The sequence below is a fragment of the Ambystoma mexicanum genome, chromosome 1p (genome assembly GCF_040938575.1).
Source record: "Ambystoma mexicanum isolate Mex_15411 chromosome 1p, UKY_AmexF1_1, whole genome shotgun sequence".
Classification (NCBI taxonomy): domain Eukaryota; kingdom Metazoa; phylum Chordata; class Amphibia; order Caudata; family Ambystomatidae; genus Ambystoma; species Ambystoma mexicanum.
Window position 1 is genome coordinate 745448669 of NC_090921.1, and position 20530 is coordinate 745469198.

The 20530-nt window shown below is 47.4% G+C and overlaps 1 pseudogene; it reads right to left on the bottom strand.

Moving 5' to 3' along the window:
• Positions 1–16377: 16377 nt before the first annotated feature.
• On the bottom strand, positions 16378–19760 carry LOC138580101 (E3 ISG15--protein ligase HERC5 pseudogene; annotated as a pseudogene).
• Between the last annotated feature and the right edge of the window lie 770 nt (positions 19761–20530).

The following is a 20530-nucleotide window of genomic DNA, read 5'->3' on the forward strand; positions in this document are numbered from 1 at the left end:
CTGATAGGCAGATGCTGTGTGATGGTGTTACGATCTGCCACTTGCCCTCAGTGGTGGTTCATCTAAGGGTTTTACCGGCAAGAGTGCAGGACAGAGTCACATAGCTTTCAGGTCAGTGGATTGGTCTGAGCCCAATCAAAGTAGTCACCCACCAGCCTGCCTTAGAGTGACATAAATTACCTGCCACTGTAAACAGCAGTAGGATCTGTCACCCGAATCGGTAGATGGTAGGACTGTTTCAAAAGCAGTAGCCCACTGCCTAAATCTGTAGGGTTGGCAAGTATGCCAGTGGCTCAGCTCGTCCAAAATGGGTTGCTCGATGTCCCTTCACCAATTATGGACGAGCCACCACTGGTGAGTAATTACCGTGTACATAGACATTAAACAACTTAAGCAACAGGACACCGAGATGCACATGATGTCAGTGTGGTGTGTCACCCCTCCTGGGAGCATGGTATCTCCCAGGGCTCGTGGCCATGTCACATGTCAGTGACCATGTGACCAAAACAATAAAAGGGACGAGCCAGTTCCGGCTCCTCAGTCGCTCCAACCTGACTCCTGCCTGCTGTGTGTGTCCTTGTCTGCAGCGCGATGTGTAGTAGGCAGAGGGCCTGCTGCTGCAGGGACCTCCACCCTGACAGTGCCCCTGCTGGGCAATGCTGTCTGTGATCCCCCCTATGTAAGCAGAGCCCCTGCTGGGCAACTCTGCATGGAGGTGCCGGTGCCCCTGCTGTGCAACTCCGTCGCCATGGAAGAGCCCTTGTACTAACAGGCTGACAGGGTGCCCCCTGTGCCGCGATGTCAGCTGGGTGCCCCCAGCAAGTCCCCGGGCTGGCCTTGGGCCAGCCCATAACTGGGCAGGCCTACGTGTCTGCTGGGTGCCCCCAGCGATGGATGGACTGGCCTGCGTGACCGCAGGTCCAGTCGCAACAGTTAGGATAAGCAGAGCTGGGATGTTATTATGGGGAGGGGTAGAACAACATTGTCTGGACTCATAACTGCTGGGCAACTATTGAAAGCACATGGCGAGAGGGGTCTTGCTGGAGAAACAAATAAAATAATAAAACAACAGTTTACTTTAACAAGAGGCAAACAGACTGGTGGTTAAGCTGCAACACATCCAATCATTGAAAAGGAATATTTCAAAATAACAACTGCGTGTAGTAGGGGCCCTCCTACATGGTCTCGCTAAGATATTCACACTTTCCAGACACATATTTCCCTCTCACGTTGTAGATGGGATGGAAACACAAGTGCAAAGTGGCCTTGATGAGTTTCCATTAGAAACAGACGTCTACAAGCACACAGCTAAGTTCTTCACGCCTGCCCCACTAGTCAAAATGCAAATGAAGGTGACACCCAAAGCTATCACCTGCCATGTGACTAGTAATGCAAGGCTGGTGGCTATCTTGCAACGGGGACAGGTCTACTAAACAAAATGTATAAGCACCTGACAAATACTCCCTATTGGTTAAAATTTGCATATTCTTTCTTTCAAACAGACAGGCAGTGCTGCACTAAATAAAAGGAAAAGAGCATTGCTCGTCTGAGGGGCTGATATGCAATAGGCCGAAGACTACCTATATACCTATACACACCCTCATCTGTAGCCCAAGGCTACCAATGCCAACACTGAACCTGCATATACTTTATCAATCGGAAGATGTACCGAAGACAGCTTTTATACTGTGGCACACAGCCCCATTGGAAAGCCCCTAGTGGGGACACCATATTCTAGGCCTGGGCTTGCCTTCTACTATCATCCCTCCTCTGAGCAAAACTGCATCACCCACCAAGAGTACAGTTTTGTTTTGTCATGTGATTTAGGTTCTCATAAAATGAGCATGACTAAAGTTATCAAAATGGTTCTCATATGTCATAACATGCTTAAATCAGCACAAGGATAATGTCCTTTGAAAGTCCACATTCTGAAGATTACAGTCATGTATTTGTTTTTCTACTGGTTAAATAGTTATTCTAATGCCAAAAGGTACCTTGTTCAAATGTGTTTGTTTTAAAGATGTCCTGAATTTTGGGTAGTAACTGGGCCGGCACAAAGAATAAACACAAGTCAAAGTCGGCTTCCTTTAAAATAAGCAGATTAGGGACTCTTCTGGCAATAAAAGTTCAGAACCCCTTGTATCTAACAACATTATACGAGACAGATGGCAGACCTCCCGTGCTTCAAATGATAATAGTTATCCTTTTGGCTCTCCAGGGCTGGAAGGAAAGCACTCACATACATCTGGTATTATAATGTAAAGTACATTAGCACCCTGGCGAGGGGAGTCAGCCAATCTGGTGGTTAGGAATGCAGGCTTGAACTGGTGGTGAAAGCCTGTGTTCCATGCTGCCTGATGACCGGCTCCCCGTCGCCATTTTTCCTCCACCCTCGAGGCACCGCGTTCACAGAGCGAAAATACTGTAAATTAGCCCCATTGCAAAGGGACAGGTGCTTATGGCCTTATGTACCCGTACTGTTGGGGAGAAGTTGGACCCCCACCAGAGCTTCTGGGGGTTCCAGCTATGGGAGGCCCCAACACCTCCCATTTTGCCCAAAGAAATGCAGCAGAGTTCCAAGCAAGCAGCAACATGTTCCAAACTGCGTTTATTTCTGGGCAGCAAAAAAAACACAGAGGGCTTAGTGCACAGTGAAAATCCAGGCACCGTCTCCCCTGGGGCTGGCTTGCAAGCCAGCTTTGTAACACACTGCAGGCTGACATCACAGAATTGGACCAGCTCCCAGAAACCTATCTCATCCTGAGATTGGCTGCTAAGTGATTGGAAGCCTGATCATTGGTCATGACTGCTCCTCTCTCATTACCTAATTCTAAAATTGTTGCATTGTGAATTTGTTCCCATTAGTTTTAGCTGAAAAGGCTTTTCGCCCCTGGGCCCTCAGCGTTCATTGGCCAGAGCTGAGCCATTCTTGTTACAATTATGTGTGGGTCTTTCGAAAATGTCTTTCGTTCCCAGAGAAAAAACACTGGGCCCTCGGTGTTCTGCTCTGACTTACTCGTATTTGTGAAGAATTAAAAATGCTTGTCTGCCAGAGTTCACTGTCATTGAAAGAAAGGAATCTTATCTTACTGTAAGACCTTGAGCTGCTCCTGGGTTTGCGAGGCGCATTGTTGAAGTCAGCACAAATCCCCACTGAGGCTGGTGTTCAGTGAGACAAGTGTACTTGGCTGTAATTTTCCTGAAACATGGCTTTACACTGTGCCATTAGATTAGGTTAATTCATGTGAGCATCTGCAAGCCTTTAAACAGGAATTCTTGTGTTTTGTAGATTCTGGTATTGCTGCATTGAGGCTAATGTAGGTTGCAGTGTTAGTGAAGTGGGTGTCTTTCAGCATATTTGTCACCCATGGGCGCACTGGGGCCTGGTGCAAAATGGAGTGCGCTCATTATTCTTCCTACTGTTCTTTCTGTTGATGTGCCTGGGGTTAGGGGGCAGGAGTTTGATCTCGATTTTCCCTCTTCAGTACCATGGTCATCACAGGGGGAGTAGCATCCCGGGGGCCCACGTTAATTGCCCTTGCTTTGCTCGGGCCGTTAACTTGGGCCCCAAGCCTTTACCCCCAGGTGATACCCATGGACCGGGTACATAATGCCACAATATTGCACACTTTACTTTTTTCCAAGGTATGGCTGAATGTAAATGCTAGACATAAAGCTGCGTGGGAACGCAACGCCATAGGTGTGGTCTACCCCAGGGCAGCCGGATGGTGGCATCCTAGCAGTCTCCTTGACAACCTCTCATAAGCATTGGAGAAGCGCGCTCCTGCGCGTCCTCCATTGATTGTAAGCAGCATTGCCTACAGCAGGTAAGCGGCTGCCCAGCAAGCCGTGTTCTGACATCAACAAACCAGACATGCATTGATAACACATTTTTATTTAGTTACAGCTCGTAGAATTGTGTGCGTTTACACACTATAACTTCCCTTCTGGGAGGGCACAAGATTCGATTGTTTTTGTATGCATCATTGCCTGCCACAGGTAAGGGGCTGATCAGCATGCCGTGTTCTGTAATTCACAAGTAATACACGCGTTCACAGCCGATTATTAATTGACTTTCAGCTTGTGAAATCGTGTGTGTTTGCACACCACGGGCCTCATTACGAGTTTGGAGGTAGCCATGCCCTTAAACTTTCCCCATTCAGGGAACCCGAACCCAGACCATCCCCATTCCCATTTGAGCCCCGATAGGGCTCAATGGGAATGGGGAGGGAACGGGCCCGTTGTTAGCTCCCTGTTCCCATCGCGGGACCCACAAAGGACGTTCGGTTTGACCAGACGTCCAGAGCGGGTCCCGCATGGGGACCTCGAAATAGGGTGGAATGGGTTTAACGGCACTGGCAGCTCTACCGGCGCCGTTAAACCCATTCCGCCAGGGTAATGAGGCCCCACATCTTTCCTTCTGTGAAAGAATTGGAATCGAACGCTTTTGTCCAACCACTTAGGTACTTTTATTTTTACATTTGCACTACCAAATGCCTTCAGTTATACTGTTTGTACACTAACAGGATATTGAGCCTCATTAGAAGTTTGGCGGTAGCCTTGCTGGTAAAACTGGAAGGCTGCCGCCAAACTTCTGAAATTTCCAGTGCCCACGAATGGGCAATAACCGGGTCATTACGGCCCTGCCGGACGCGGTAATTGCCCATTTGCGGGCGCCGGAAAAAAGATGCTCCCCATTCCCATTCGGAATGGGAATGGGGAGATCGGATGCACCGGCACCGTTTACAACGGTGCCGGTACATCCGACATGCTCTGCTTGCGGCGCCTTTCTGCCCACTAGGTCCGACATTGCAAGCAGAAAGGCACCCGCGAGCACAACTCGTAATTTGCCGGTCTGGGAACTACGGTACCGGCATGCTTACCGGTACCGTAGTTCCCGGACTGGCAAACTTATAATGAGGCCCATTGTGCTTTTGTTTCTTTTCCCTTTTTGATCACCATGTTTGACTTTGGTATGTATCATTACATTTTATATTGAATATTGTGCTCTCATGTCATATGCTCACCTATCTGTATGAATTTGTGCAATTGTATTTGGTTTATTGAAGAATGGGCCCCATTATAAGTGTTGTGGTAAGGCAACAACGTCGCCGGTAGTGCTACCGGCGCCGTTGTTACCTCGCCACAACATTACGAGTTCTGCTTGCGGGGGCGCTCTGCACGCCTGGTCCGTCCAGACGTGCAGAGCGGGACCCGCGAGCAGTACCGGATGGTAGCAACGTCCCCGTTATTAACGGGACCGTTGTTACCATCCTCCCCATTCCCATTGAGCCCTATGGGAATGGGGACGTACCGGGTCCGTGTTCCGCGAATGGGAATTACTGGGCCCGCAACGTTCTGAATGGCCCGGTAATTCCCATTTTTCGGGACCCGGACCCGTGTTTGGGGGTAGAAACGGCATGGCTACCTCCAAACTCGTAATGAGGCCCAATGTGTAGGGCTCCGCCCTGATGAAGGAGCTTGGTCTCTGAAATGCATTGGCTTTAGAGCTCTACCCTAAAAGAAATCTGCACAACTAATGTACCACAGGCTATTGCTGCCACACAAGACCCAACTGGTGGAGTGAAGCACGCAAGAGATAGCACGACTATCACAGCTGACAAAGTAGACAATGGGGCACATCACCAGAGCTTTGTGGAAGTATCTAATCCCACTGCTCTGGATCCTTTAATACCTTCCATTGCTCCACTCAATCCGAAACGAGGGGTAAAATATTTAAATAGGCCGGAGGTGGTGAGGCTGCTGGTTAACATAATACTACGGATTTTGATTTTATTGAGCAGATTGATGTGGGTGGAAGGTGACACTACTGTACTGTTGTCTTCTGGATACTGTTGCCCTAATACGCCTACATAAGTGTACCTTTGGTGCATTGTTGTGAAAAATGCACTAGAAAGCGTAACATGTTCAGTGTAACCAAGAATATTGCAATAGCACAAACACCAACGTGCAGTGTAACCAAAAATACTGTAACAGCACAAACACCAAAGAGCTTTGCAAATGTACAGGTATGGGAATGGTTGAAAGGTTTCTTGCCCCAACACTGTCAGGCCTCGAACTGAGGTTTAAAGATCCTCAGTTGGAACACTAGAGGCAATAATCATCTGTTCTCTCAAGAAGGGTCCCTGCCCTTACTCCTAAGGCACATGGGGCCTCATTACAAGTTTGCCAGTAAAACCGTGTTCATTACCGGCATGCCGGAATGAGCGGGTCCGTGCACGTATGAACCCGCCAATAGCGGGTGACTACGAGTGCGCGAGCACGCCCGTTCCCCCAGGCCGGTAGTGGCAATACCGCCATGCCAGTAAAGGGCCTCCAAGCCCCCTATACCGGCATCGCGGGGGCCCGCCCATTGCGCTACTGCCTCACACTAACCCGTAAATACGGGCACGGTAATACCGGCGTGGTATTACCGTGTTCGCAAAAAATGGACCCGAAAATTACGTCATCGCACAGGAACGGGAAATGGGCCGGCAGCCATCTTTAAAAACACAATCCATTGCAATCCTCCACAACCAACACTCCTCCCGTGTCGTCGTGTGTCAGGAGAGCATCACCATGTCCAAGGCCAGCAGGAAATCCACCCAGAGGAAGAGGAAGCAGCGGTTCACGGATGCTGAGCTCACCATGCTCGCCAACACACTGGAAGAGCATGCGGACGTAATACGCTGCACAGACCTCAAGCATGCAGCCCAAACCCGCAAAAAAGAGGTCTGGCTCGAGTTAGCGCAGAGGGTGACAGCAGTGGGGTGCGCCCCAAGGAGTGTGCGCGACTGCCGGAAGCGGTGGGACGACCTCCGCCTCCGTGTCCGGAGGACCCTGTCCGAAAATCGGAGAGCCGCAAGGGCGACAGGCGGTGGGCCACACTCCCCAGTCCAATTGATGCCATGGGAGGAGACGGCAAGTCGCTTCATCAACACCGAAAGCATTGAGGGGATCGGAGATCAGGAGGTCGGGCGGCAATCACCACAGAGGAAGTTGAGTGTACCATCACAACCACTTATAACGACACATGATGTGGCCCAACTGAGGGGGAAGTTAGAGTGGGCAAGGCGATGCATCAACATACCCATAGATCAATCATCGTCACTTCCCGCACCACATGGACGCAGAGTGACGACCCCAATCCCAACAGAGGTGCCACATGACCCAACCATGCCCATGCACCCACCACACAGAGACCAAACTAATGCTACACCACCAGCCATGCATTGATCCCCCACATACCCCCTCAGTACACCCAAAGCAACAAACCAGAAATGAAATGATGGCTGAATGCATGGACACATCCCACCACAATACATCACAGCCGCCAATTGACCACATCACTGATGACCGTTGTGTCCACAGAGGTGGAAGAGGAATCAGACATGATGCCTGGCACACCCACCCCAAGCCCAATTGCCAGCCCCCAACCTCTAGCAGAGTCTCGACAATCCGTGCCTGCATGATTCAGACCTCGGTGAATCAGACACTGCGCTGTTCGAGGACAGTGTCCCGGAGGATGGCTCCGCGCAGCCGCCTACCACCACCCTGCAAGGCACGACTCTGCCCTCCTCCACTCTGCCCTCCTCCACTTTGCCCTCCTCCACTCTGCCCTCCTCCACTCTGCCCTCCTCCACCCTGCCAGCAACCTGCAGACCTGTGGATGTCACATAATTCGAGACCCGCCTGACAAGGGTCGAGGCCCGACAAGAGTCCATGCTCCAGATCATGCAGCAGCATGTAGAAGCAAGCAGAGAGGCCATGAGTGCCATCGTGAGGGCAGTAGCAGCCAATACTGCAGCAGTGGAGGCATCCACGCGTGCCTTCCAGGAGTGCATGGGGACACTCACGGAGGCCATCCGTGCAGGTAACGCTCCAATGCAGCGGCCACACCTTGACACAGGCAGTCCATTGAGAATTGACACTTCCGCCACAACTACCCCTGCCACCTCGGCCCAATCCAGTCCGGTGCGTCACATGAGGAGGAGCGCACGACGGCCGGCCATGGCACCACCCAACACCAAGATGCAAAAGAAATGAATGCACGGACAATGACATTGTGGCAGGACACATTGTGGAAGGGAGCACTGTCCGATGCACACATGGGGACACTTAGCATCTGTGTGGAGGGAGAGGGATTTTACTGGGGTGTTTGGAGGGTTTGTGGGGTGGGAGGGGGGGTTCACTGGGGTGTTTGGAGGGGAATGTTAATATTATCACGTGTATGTGAATAATACACCCATTGTTTGCAAGCAATTCAATGGCTGGACATTCTTAATTTTGTGCATGTACATTCAATGTGTGATAGCGTACGGTTGTGAACTGCTAAGTATACAAGTGTGCATGCCCACATGCAGCCAGTGTGTCACTGGAACATTCCTTTCATGGTCCGTGCGTTTCAGATGTACACGTGGATTAGTGCTTGGCGTACAGCATGGCCATCCCGTGCATCATGTACTGGCAGGGGGGCTCCTTCGCCTCCGTCTCTATCCCCTTCATGGTCACCCGGCCCATGCATGTCTATGTCAGTTGGCAGTGGTACATTCCTCCGGACGCACATGTTGTGCAGCATGACACAGGCCATGGTGATATTTGCCACCCCCTCAGGCCTATATAGGAGTGCACCACCTGAACTGCATTGGCATCGTAACCGCGCTTTCACAGGCCAAAGGTATGCTCAGGCAGAACACGGGTACGAGTGTGCACGCGATTGTACTCCTATCCATGCCAGTTCAGCGGTTACGCATTGGGGTAAGTAGCCACGGCCTGAAGGTATATCCTCCATCACCTGCAGGCAGATTGGAATAGGTGTGTGTCACTCTGACTTGCCAACTTTCAGGGCACTCAGTCATGGCGGCAGGTATTTGCTGTGGGCATGCACATGTCCCTGTACGTATACGCAATAGTCACATAGATGCTATGGATACTGTAATGAGGTGTGGGACACTGGATGTGGTTTGATAGATGATGCAGGGTGTAAACATGCATGCTGAGGCAGATGTGCTGTGTTAGTGCGGCAATGTTTGGCCTCCAATTCATGATGTGTATTCTATGCATGCTCACAATTATGCATGCTCACACTGGCCACATTGCCAGGGTTACCATCCTGTTCAGTCCTGCATTGCTTGACATTGCCATGGTGGCCTGGTTGTGGCTCTTACTTGTCGTCATCCATATGCATAGTTTGGCATTTGTGGCCCAGTGATGTGTTGGGTTCGGTTTGGCTAGTTCAGGTCTGGAGTGTTTGGCTCGGCATGCACTCTCCACTCACTGGCTACTGCCACCCAGGTGCACTATTCCCCCCCTTGCCACCCAGGTGCAGTAGCCCCCCCCCTTCTGCATCTGCACTGATCAGGTCCCCACAGCACAGCCATGGGACAGTTGTGCAACTCACCAGGCTGCCAGGCGCGTGGTCCAGCATGCGTGAGAGTAGTGGTTGTGAAATGCCATGCAGCTGGTCCACTGTGTGTTGGTAGGTGCCTGGGGCCAGGAAGTGTTGCACAGTAACCACCTTTATTGGTGGGGGGATGGCAGTGCGTATCTCGATGTGGCTGGCAATGTCATTCTGTGTCATGTCCACTATGGTGGTGATGGTGTCACGGTCCAACCGGTCCAGGGTGTGCGTCTGCTTAGGGGTTGGTTTACATGGGCTGGGTCTGGTGCAAGGGATTGGTGGCTGCCTACGTGGCACTGGTGGCTGCGCTGGTGGTGATTGCTGGCCATGTCTCGCCCTCTTTCTCCTCCTGCGTCTCCTCTGTGCTGCCTGTTGTTGCTGCTGTGGTTGTATCACTATGGGCGGGTCCTCCTGCACCATGTTTGATGGTGCTAGTGGTGGCATTTTGGTGTGGGAAGGGGTGTGGTGTTTCATTGTGCACCTTTTGTGATGGCCAACTCTGCATTGGCTACGCCGGGGGGGGGTTGCGGTGTGTGGGTGTGCTCAGTTCATACTGGCACAGCCTCCTTTGACTCCACCTGTGGGGATTGTGTGCACCTGTGGCAGCTGCCTTGTATCTTGGTTGCTGTTTACGTGTGGTCCGCGATGCCTGTTTTTCCGGCATCATGCAGCCCATTATTACCGTGTTCGCGATGCCGGTATTTGCATGTTTGCGTGGGTTGTGATTGCCCCCTATTACCGGCATGCCGGTATTTACTACCTGAGGAGGCGCGTGTACGCGCCTGTGCCGCTATTAGCGGCACCGTAAATAACGGTGCCGTTAATACCAGGTTTGTGGGTCAGAATGCTACGGAACGTTAACTGATGCCGGTATTTACATACTGGCATCATTTTTCCCTTACCGGCATAACTCGTAATGAGGCCCATTATCTTTCTTTGCCAGGAAACCTTGTTAATTGATGTAGTACATGTTGAAGGCTTTGTAATCCACCAAATTCTGGGAGGAAAGGGTACGGTGGCATGATAATTGGGGTTAGGCAATATATTGATTTGATACCCCTTCCCACTAGCACCAATAGCAGTAACATTATGGCAGTCGAAATTAAACTGCAAGGCAAGGCCGTAAAGGGAAAACATCTGTTGATCAATGTATATAGCCCACCAGGGGGGCTTGATACTCAAGACATTTTTACAAGTATCAACGAGGTGTGTGTTGATTGGCTTGGAAGTCTAGATCATGACAGGATTCTCCTGGGAGGAGATTTGAATGAGTACTGCCTTGACAAATCACCTTTCCACCCTTATGCCAACATCCGCCCTGAATCCAGGCTATTACAGCAAAAGGGGAATGCACAGAGCTGCCTATGGGTTGACTCACTAAAGGAATGGGAACTAGTTCTGCTAAATGGACGTACCACTGGGAACACCCCGGGTGCATGGACCAGGAGGAATGTTCTAAGCAAGGCTACATTAGATTATTATTTTGGAAGTGAGGGCATTTTAGAGAGCATATTGGACCTAGAAATAGCCTGGGCTGAGCATAGTGACCATGCTACATTAAGCCTGACCCTATTGTTCCCAGTGAAAATAATCTTGGGCTCATGCATAAAGGACCTAATGCCGAGCCACTCGGGAAACCGTGGACAGGGGCCGGTATAGCCAAAGCCACTGCCACTTTAGAAGCAGTAGATCAGGATGAGTGGTAGAAATATCTTGCTCTTAGTGTGGATGAGATGGAGACTTGGACTGGTTCTCTGACCACTGGTGTGGCTTCTGTTGATCCCAGGAGGGTGATTGTGACAGAGAACACAAACAGGAGGCCATTTGATATCGTAATACGCAACTCCAAAAAAAACACGTGCAGAGAGATCAGATGGCTGAGAAAGAAATAACCCCCAGGTCATAAGCTCTGTGGTGAAATCAATAGGATTAAGAACACCTATCGACGCTGGCTTTACCACTGGAAAAGTTTGGCTCTGAACGTTCAGTGGCAGCACATGATTAGTGCCCTTGGTAGTGGAAACCCAAGATCAATATGGCAAATATTGCCCGCTGCTAAGGGGAAAATGAAAAGCAGATTCTCAATCCCATTGGCGCAGCCACCTGGCTGCGTTTTGTTGATGCAAAGATGAACTCTCAGATGTTGCCCCCGTCCGCCAGTTATTCTGGAAGAGGGGGAAATATGGCCGCTTGACATCTCCACACAGGCTATATCGGCAGCTATTAAGAATGCAAAGGCCTCTAGGGTACCAGGTCCCAATGACTTGGCCAATGTTATACTCAGGACTATTCCTGAGTGTTGGCTACCTTATTTGAAGACCCTATTTAACAAAGTCTGTAAAGAGCATACCATTCTGTTCACATGGAGGCAGTCGATTCTGGTACCTGTCTTCAAGAAAGGAGACAGGTCTTTGCCAGCAAACTATAGACTGCTCTCCATGTTGGACGTAACTGGAAAGCTGTTTACTGGATTTGTCTTGAAAGAACTTGAGTCCTGGGTCAAAGCTGACAAAATTATGTATGATTTTCAGACTGGCTTTCGACCAGCGTCTGCAAAAACCCATAAAATTCGACTTCTTTACCGTCTCATACTTGAGGTGAAAAAAAAAGATGCTCCAGTTCTATATATTGCATTTTTTGATTTTAAATCAGCGTTTGATCTTGTCAACAGGGCTAGGCTCTGGGACAAAATAAAACTTCAAGGTTGTCCTTGGTTGCTCTTAGATATTACTCAGAAGCTTCATGAAGGGACAGGGGCAAGAATTAGGTTGGACAACAACGGTCGTCTATCTGCATCTGTACCTATAGGTAGCGGGAAAAGCAAGGCTGCATTTTGGCTCCCTTTTTATTTAACATGTATATCTCTGACCTTCCTGAGAGAATGCTTGATGCCGTTGGGTGCCCCCCTAAGATTGGTCAAACGCAAATTGCATGCATGTTATATGCAGATGACCTTGTCATTTTTTACCACACTTTGAGAGGTTGCAGAGCAAGATTGAACGAACTGGCCAGATATGCTAAAGAAAATGATATCAATCTGCAAAAAAATAAGATTCTCCTAATAGCCGGAAAAAGGGTGAACAGGGTGAAACTGTATTCTTTCTTTGGTTGTGTAGAGTACGTGGATCAATATCCCAATCTCGGATTAGAGATGAGTGCAGAGACCACCTACTCGCACATCATTGCAAACAAAAAGAGGAAGGCAGTACAACTGACAAACCTCTTCTATAGCTTTGCCGACAATCTGCAGGCTACTGCCTCGAAGGCATATTAATCCTCTATAGGCAGTGCTTCTGTCCTGTGATTTTGTACGGCCTTGAGGCGCTGACTATGAAGAATGTTAGATGATTGGATTGCATACAGGGAGTATTCTGGAGGAAACTGCTAGGGCTGCGACCCTCAGTCCCAATGGAGACTTTACGCCTCGAGTTAGGCTTAACCTCATTGGGGAGAGGCAAGCTGAAAGAAAAAGGATGGAGCTATACCTGAAGGCAAAAATTACGCCCCAATGTTGCATCCTAGAAATGTTGAGGTCAAACTGGGGAAGATGTGATCGGTGTAGGGTACCCTCATTTGCCAATCTAGCATCAACCACGTTCCAGGCAATACACTGGTATCCAAACTGGCTCATTAAGGGCGGATACCAGCAGTTAAAAGGTTCCTTCAAATCACGACTTGTATGATTGGAATAAGAACTATGACCACTTTGCTACCTTAAAAAGCTTAAAGAGTGTCTCAAATGAGGTCCACAGATATAAGTGCCCTCTACAGTATTTGGTACTAAGTCCTAGCCTTGAAATATGCTGGCTTCTACTGCGACTTCGAATTAAGCAACTACCGATTTTAACTATTTTGGGCCTCAATTTAAAATTTCTGCCGAAAACAGGTCCTGTTGAATTTGTCAATGTAAGAATACCCTTGAAACTGCGAGGCACTTGTTCACTGAGTGTCCAAATGTGAGTACTGTATACATGTGTGCATATGGGAACTTTATGCACACGTATATCAGTATCAAATCTAACGAATTTTGGACATATTGCGTGAACTGCCCTACAGTTGCGATAAATATTGCATTACTTCAGGTTTAGCGCAACATAATTAAGATGTTGCCCACTGGAATGATAATATCATAGAATGCCTGCCTCTATAAGCAACTGTTGGTAAGCCGAAGTGAGTGCTCGGAACATACAATAGCTTGCACAACTGCTTACATGTGTAACCGAAATACAGTATTACATAATATGTAATTGCATATGACTGTAAAGTTTAGGTCCCTTATGATAGGAACTAGTGTCTTATACGAGAACAATGGTATTTATGTTTACAATGTTAGCCTGTTATAGTGCTGCTGCTGATTTGAAATGATTTTTAGGTCTATATTTACTGTGACTACTTTATTAATTCGATAAACTTGTTAAAAGTCAATTGACTAATAACAATAAAATAAAATAAATAAATAATTGTAATAACATCCAGATTTGAGATACCTGGATAGAGGGAGAAACGCCTGAAACGGGGGCACAACAGTAAATGTAGAAATACCTGGATTATGGATACCTGGTTATAGGGAGAAACACCCGAAATGGGGGCACAACAGTAAATGTAGAAATACCTTGATTGAGATACCTGAATAGAGGGAGAAACACCTGAAATGGGGGCACAACAGTAGATGTAGAAATATGGTGAATATAACTCTTATTTCTGTTACATTTGAATTGCCATTTATTATCTTTATGAGTTAATGTATGTACAAGTGTGAGGGACAGATTCCTTTTGTTAGAGTGCTTTCCTTTAGTTTATTTTGATAGGCAAGGAAAATCCTCTGTAGGTTTGGGATAGTGAGGGGCTTATCAAACCCTCATTTATTTAATTAAATGGCTTGTTGTGAAAAACCTTTACCGTGTTGTACGCCTCGCATTTCTGACCCCTCACAGTATCCAAACTAAGCACCAAGTAACATTTATCCCAATCCATTTATCTACACTGAACACATGTTAAATTGCCACATGCGTCTAACCTAGCCACACCATTGTTCTAATATGACTTGTGCAACGTAAACCTCTGCACTACATTGGGATTTAAAACGTGCATCGCAACAAAACCCAGGGTATTTAAAAATGTTTGGGATAAACATTAGAAAACTACTGAAAGTAGAACAAAGTTATGTGTGTTGTACAGTGTAGCATTTTCAATGGAAGTGTCTTTTCTTTATACACAGGCTGGTTCCATATTGCAATGGTGCTGCTACATAGAGCTACGTTGTTGCTGAATTACCTGCCTACTGGAAGTGTATAGAGTTTATTTGTTTTGTGCCTCTTCCTGATATTATTTTCTGTACATTGTTGGAATCCTCTAGATCTAACGCAGTCTGCTATATGAGCTACTGTTCATGTGTGTCTCACGTTTCTTGCAGTGGCTCACCAGAATTTAACACTAGGCAGAAACTGTTTTTATCACTGCACACATAGCGAGTGTACGCTAGGCCTTATCATTTCCTGACACTGCACACCGTTTATGTGCACACAGCAGACTTTACCAGTGTAGGTCAATGCACACTGCTGGTACGTCGCACACCCAGCCTACAAATTACACACTGCACAGAGGTTGAAAACACCCAGTTATAGCACTGCTCAGCACTGAACACTGCTCAATGGTCACACAATGGGATAATACAATTGCTATGGGTAATCACCAGGCATAGACATGAAGTAACAGCAGGGAACAATTGTACAACAAGCTTCTAAGACATTTTAATGCACAGCACACTGCTGACCAGTTACACATTCAGCCTAGAGAGGCAATGCACACAGAGGGTGTACACCATCCCTGAGCGTTGCATGGCCCAGCACTCTGCTGATAATTTGTGCGCTCAGCCCAGATACAGCTGCCAAATTCTGACAGGTGGCACACCAGACGTGGGCACTGCACACTGCTGCAATGCTGCTTACTCATCCGATGTACTGCACATGCATGCAGAACATCACTGCAGTGTGGCTGCGCCAATAACGCAACCTCTAGCCATTTTCAAGATCATATTAAAAGGGGTCATTTGATTGAATTGTGGATTGTAACTTTTTAAAGTATGCAGTAGAGTATAAAAGTTCAAACTTTGACATGCTTCAAATAAGCGCATAACAAGGTACCCCTATCCTACCCACCAATTTCTTAGCCCTCACACCTCCTTTATTATAATCCCATCCCATCACCTCTTCACCAATATACATCAGATTCCCCTTTAAATGTAGCTCTTGTGTCTGTCCAAATTGGGAATCTGATTTGGGGATGCAGAGGGAGGGCTGCATTTTTACTGGGCATCAATGTTAAAGCAAACATTATGTTTGCTTTAACATTGTTGCACAGTAAAAAATACCATGTCAGAGTCAGAAAACCTAACTTGACTGGCAGCAGCAATGCAGTCGTATCTGGCAATGTAACAACACTAATCATGTATGATAAGTGTTATGATGTTATTATGTGGCTAGACTGGCATTTTGGGGTGGCCGGTTTAGCCATTTCTTACTGTAGCAAGACATTTGTAGTGGCCATCAATGTTTAAGCATTCCATGTTAAAGCAAACATGGTACTATGTTTGCTTTAGCATTGATGGCCAGTCAAAACATGCATCCTGGAGTCAGAAAACGTAACCAGACTGGTTGCAGATGCAGCCTAGTCTAGCCACGAAACAACACGTATCAAGGATTATAAGTGTGGTTACATGGCTATACTAAACTGCATTGCTACAGCCATTCTAGCCATATCGTACTGTGACATGACATTTTGTACTTTCCATTTATGATAAAGCAAACATGATAAGTGTTACTACATGTCGAACATGTTTTCTTATTGTGGCATAGCATTTTGTATTGGCAGAGCCAGCTTGGGCATGTTTTCTTATGGTATAATTACTGGCATTATGCACAAAGCAAACATGAGTATGCTCTTATATGGGAATATTGCCATGTATAGGTGCAGCCATAAACAAAGAAGTGCAGTTTATTGTATCAGTAATTTACTATCAACTTCTGAGTAAAATGTATTAGACATCTTTTATAAAAAAAATACATATTTACAATTTACAAAATTAACCAATTCATTTAAAAAAGAAAAAAAATGTGTTGGTCTTCACTATGATCCACATTTAAACAAATCCTCTGTTGTAGCTAATAGCTAGCAGCAACTTTTCAGTGAGAACTTGTTTTGTGGAGTAAGGTGGGAGGATAAGGATTTGAAAGCAGGTTTGTGTTTGTGGAAGATGATCTTTGGTTAAAGCAGCACTCGAGGTAATGGTAATCTTCATACAGTCCATTCCAGAAACAGGAATGCTGTCACTTCCAATGACAAACAAGAGAAACTTTTTCTTTTCTGACAATGGCAGCTCATGGAAAACCTCCCAAAATATTCGAATAGTTGGATGGGTTGGAGATTGCTTAAAAATACCATCATACACTGCAAGCTTTTCAAATTTAATCCAGTCATATTCTGTTTTTCCAACCATGACACCCATCAGTTCCTGGGGCTGGAAATGTTCGAGCATAGATTTCTCGCAGACTTTGTAAAACCCCCTCTTGAATTCTTCAAAAGCGACATCCACCGACTTGTTGAAAACATAGTCGACATACTTATTCACATAGTCATGTTTGTTTGAGTTATCCACTGATAAAGTACTTCCATTTGGAATTAAATCTACCCTCTCGTTGTCCCACGATGCGATAAAACAAATGTCCAAATTGTCCACAATATCATCGTGCTCATAGTCTAGAACAGACTGCAAACTCCTTCCCATGACAGGGTCCAGTTCTGCCAGGTCTTCCAGAGTGGGCTGCTGGTCTAGAAGTTTTTTGAAGAAGGCCAGTGGAAATGGAAGATGCATGCTGGGGCAGTTGAGTATTGTCAGCCCGCACAGTATTCCGAAGACCAAGTACTTTTTCAGCTCACCAGAAGGTTTGGCTGGAAACCACAATGGGGAAAACTTTGCACACTGGACAAACATTCCGTACTCTGGTTGGAGAATTTCCTCAAATATATGTAAGAAAAGCACCCTTTTAGCACGCTCTGTGTCAAAGGGAAATGTACCATGGAATTGAACCAATAATGGGTTCCTAAGATCAGAGTCAGCTACTGTACTTAGTACTTGCAGAGTACCTTCAACCATATTATCAATGCTGACAACGAGATGCAAACACTGACGTGTGGGCGGGGGCAATGCGCTGCTTCTTTGCTTCCGGTTCGGCAACATCTGGATAAAGGCTTCAGGAATCAAATTATTTTGTTTGAAAGCCGTATCAATTTGAAACACATGACGCTTGGCAAGTAAGTTGAGGATAAAAGGAAACCGGCAAAATATTATGGGTCCATCAGACTCATTACAGAACTGTTGTCGTTGCAAACGATGCCATACGGCCACATCTTTATATAAGTTTACATCTTTGCCGATTTCATTGATGTAGAATTCTTCTATCGCCAATGGATAGTTCGCCTTCATGTTTACCTTGTACAACTTCTCCAGCATTTCTAAGACAGATGTCGTGTTGAGATTGTCCTGTTTGGTAGCAATTCCACTCGTAAGCTTGTTCACCACCGCCCTTTTAAGCATCAGGACATGTTTATGCAAGAGGATGGATGAGGAAGACCACCATTTCTCCAAAATGTTCAATGAAGGCAGTCCGAGCTTGTTCACACCATTTGCAAATTCAGCAACAAGAGCGAAAGAGTCCTGGCCTTCGTGCATCAAGGAACATTCTGGAAGCAGGAGGAATATAACCAGGGCATCACAGTGATCAGGAAGCCGTGAAAGATTGGGAATAAGGGACTTCCTCAACCAGGAACTAATCTGATTTAACACTGGTTCACAATTTGCAACTGCTTTAAAAAAGAGGGAAGCTGTTGAAATGGCAACCTCTGGTATCACTGAAGAAGTTTTACGCTGTTTACCTCTGTGTTGCAAAAAACTGCCATTGACACAAGCCACGGATGAAAAAATCTGTTTAATTTCCTTTTTTGCTCTGCGCCAGTGATCAGAGCTCTCGTACTTGAGCCACCTCTCTGGCATCTCAGCTTCAATAGTGGCGATTGTTCTGTTCGTAGCCATGTCGTCATTCTTTTCGTCCAAGCTGAGCAAAACACTTAGGTTTCCTCCAGCGACAATCTTATAGCTTCTTTGTTGGATAACGTTTCCTTCATGAATACCAATTTCTAGCAGGTCCATGGGTAGCGGTATTAACTGCTCACACATCTCTCCGTTTTCTGGCGCCCCTTCTCCTCTCGCGCCAAATAAATATACCATCCTCTGAGATGGAGCACAGGCAAGGGTGTGGTTCCTCCCACATGCCACCTGTGATACCCGCACCTTACACAGTCTTTCAACCAAACGAGGTAGGGGATGGTTTATTGTGCTTTTGTGCCCAAGCTGTCCATGTCCCCCAGCACCGAAGGTGAACAGCCGCCCGCCCCTTGACAAAACAGCTGTGTGCTCTGCGCCACAGGCAACACACTCAACACTTTTGCACTGCAGAGCTTTCACCGCAGTCGGAAGGTGTCGGTTTTCAATGTCGCCAAGTCCCAGTTGGCCAGCACCATTATTTCCCCACGCATAGACAGTACCTGATAGAGAAAGGGCGATGCTGTGCGCACTTCCTGCCGTTATCTGCGCCAAGGGGCTGCCTCTGAGGTGTTCCACCAGTAGCGGCGTGCTCTGGCGGGGGGGTTGAAATGTGAGCCCCAGCTGGCCATGTGTATTCTGCCCCCAAGTGAAAAGCTCTCCGCCTTTTGAAAGTGCCAGGGAATGGTGATCACCGCACGCAACTTGAATGATCTGCTTGTCCTGTAAACTGGTGACTGGACGAGGCGGGAGGCTGACGACTGGGTAATCACACTCAAAGAGTCTTCCATCGGCAGCGAGTAAAAGCATGAAGGACTCGCCACAGTGCAACGCCTCCACCCTCGCTTTTCTCAGCGTGACCAACTTGGGTTTTCTGCACGTTGTCTCTGAGGCCCCTGCGTTCTCTGTGCCACAGAGGGCCACGCTGCCATTGCTCAGCACCACGGCCAGGTGGCCCCGGCTGCAGCTCACCTGGCGGATGCCGCCCAGTTCCAAGGGGCACAGGCTCAGCTGGCAACTCTCCGCCGAGTACAACCAAAGCCTGGGAGAGGACTTCTTAGGGAGGGCAGTGGGTGCTGCCACTGTGCCGCGAGCCGGACCTCCTTTTCTAACTTTCCCCATCCTCGGCTTCTCCGCGGTGACTCCTAGTGCAGAATGTGCAACCCAGCAGGCGTCTTATAAACGCTGCCATCTGAGAGTTCGGTTTCTTTTCCCGGGGATGACGCCCGTCAGGCGATCTCGACACGCGCCTGTTTCAGAGGCGGCGGCCGCACAGAAAGAAGGGAAACCGAAACCGAAACCGGTGCGCTGCTGTGAGCCGAGACACGAAACCAGAGGAAACCCCAGCGCTCAGCAGAAGGGGGCGAGTTCATGAACATGTGTTTATACTGGCAATCCGGAATGGCAAACATTGCGGTGAAAGAAAGGCATCATGAAAATGCGTTGGGAAATGCTCCTGTGCACTGTTGGTGATGTGAGGTGCCTACAATGCACTATTGGATTGTTTCATGTGTTACCTATAACATTCGAATGGAAACTCTCAGATTTGATAGCCAGATTTTCACACAAAGTGTGCAGTATAATGCACCGTTTTACCCAATTATTCAAAACATTTTCTCGGGTGGTCAGGGAAGGGGTGTGGGGGTGGGGGGGTTAGGAGAAGGGTAACCCCCAAACCTCTCTTGGTTTTGGCTCCCAAATTATGCTAGGCTGTTCACGCTTATTTGTGGAAAATATGTACACCCCTTCAATTAAAATAATCACCAGGTGGCAGAGCATACTTGCCAACATTCTGTGACCAAAAAGATGTAGGATTTTTCAAGTTTCAAAAATAATTCCCATAAAAATGACATCACAGGAAAATACAAAACATACATTGTTGGCACCATTGAAACATTCTAAAATACACAACCCATCAAACAGCACAACATGGAAAGATGTTCAAATGTTAAAAATGTATAATTCCAAATGGTAAGTTAACACCAAATTCAATTACACAGAAGGTAATCACACAGAGGTGGTAGGGAACGTTT